The sequence below is a fragment of the Vicugna pacos genome, chromosome 16 (genome assembly GCF_048564905.1).
Source record: "Vicugna pacos chromosome 16, VicPac4, whole genome shotgun sequence".
Lineage (NCBI taxonomy): Eukaryota > Metazoa > Chordata > Mammalia > Artiodactyla > Camelidae > Vicugna > Vicugna pacos.
In genome coordinates, this window is record NC_133002.1 from 8,947,121 (window position 1) to 8,948,914 (window position 1,794).

Here is a 1,794-nt window from a genome sequence, read left to right on the forward strand (position 1 = left end):
GGAGTGAGTTGCTCTTTTGGGCTTGGAGAAGCCTCATGGGAGAAATAAAATAACCCTGATCGCAGGACCTATGTTTTATAAACAGACCAACCATGCCTGAACTTGAAGGAATCAGAGGCCCACCTGACGGTGTTGCTTGTGTATTTGGGGGAACCCAGGCTATAAACAACCAAGAGTCATTCCCTGTAGGACATGCACCTGTGAGCATTCAAAGCCTCCAGGTTTCACTTCTACCCAGACGGGAAGCTTGCAGTGACTGACGTTGTAATTTGTCAAGGGGGCTGACCTAGCAGAGCCTACAGACCCGTTGCCTATAACTGGGCAGGACTTCTTTGAGAAACAATAACGATTATCTTCTACAAAAAAAATCCAGTGCTCAGGGAAGTAGAACTGGTTCTGGACCATTTGTCTTAGTTTTTGGCCCCAGAGAATTTCTCCTTTAGTCCAAAAAGAGAAAGGGAAAAAGTGACACAAGTTGTCATCAAGCCAGTGATTGCCTCCCCATGAGCACCCGCTGGAGGGCACCCTGGACATCAGGGTTCCGGAGGCTGTAGATGATTGGATTCAGCATGGGGTTGATGACAGTGTTAAAAATTTCAACAGCTTTATCCTTATCTGAAAGCTTGGCTGAACCCAGTCACATGTAGTTGAAGATACCAGTCCCGTAGAAGAGGCAGACCGCAGTGAGATGGGAGCCACACGTGGAGAAGGCCTTCCTCCTGCCTTCTGATGAGCGAATTCGGAGAACCGCAGCTGCCACGTGGGCGTAGGAGGTGACAACGAGAGCCATGGGGTTACCTGCCATTATGAAGCCCACACCGAAGAGCAGCAGCTTATTGAGTTGGGTGCTGGAGCAGGAGAGCTGGAAGAGCTGTGGGAGGTCACAATAGAAGTGGTTGATCACATTGGGGCCACAGAAGTGGAGTGTGGATATGGCTACAGTGTGGGTCAGTGCATTGCTGAAGGCACAAGCCCAGGACACAGCCACCAGTATCCTCTGGACTGTCTGGCTCATGCGGGTGCTGTAGGTGAGGGGCTGGCAGATGGCCAGGAATCGGTCATAGGCCATGGCTGTCAACAGGAAGCAGTCCACCCCAACCAGCTGATGGAAAAAGAAAAGCTGCGTGAGGCAGGCTGCATAGGGAACTGTGTGCTTGTGGGACAAGAGATGAACCAACATGGAGGGAACGGTGACGGTGATGCACCCAATGTCCAGCACTGATAGGTTCCCCAGGAAGAAGTACATGGGGGTGTGGAGTTTGGGCTCCACCAAGATGGCTGCCAGGATGCTGAGGTTGCCCCCGACCGTGACCAGGTAGGCAAAGAGGAAGTCTTGGTGTCTCCACCAAGCCCAGCAGGACGAACTCAGTAACAGCTGTTCCATTGGCCCCAGGTTCTGGCTCCATGGGTCCCTGTAAGAAGACATCCCATAGCAGAAGGGATCAGTCCTCCCAATTTAGTTGTTCGGTAAGAATATAATTGACTCACTTGCACATGTCAAGACCCAGGGTAAATCCCCACGTGTCCTGGGGCTATTTTCCCTCTCAGGCCACACCTCACTCATTAACCCTCTCTGTCTTCACCTATAGTCCTTACCCAGCTTCCAGGTGAGTTGCCTGATGCCACGACTACCTTGGACTTCCCCTCTTCCTCATGAAGGTACATAAACCCTTTCTTCCTTTGTTCCCTAGAATCGAGCAAAGAAGTCCTCCCACCAACAACCTGTAGGAGAAGATTGGGGAAAACATAATGCTAAAGTGAAAGCGGACAGATAGTCAAACAGAAAGGGACAGA

The 1,794-nt window shown here is 51.0% G+C and overlaps 1 pseudogene; it reads right to left on the reverse strand.

Moving 5' to 3' along the window:
• On the reverse strand, window positions 1–1,794 carry LOC102529026 (olfactory receptor 3A1-like; annotated as a pseudogene).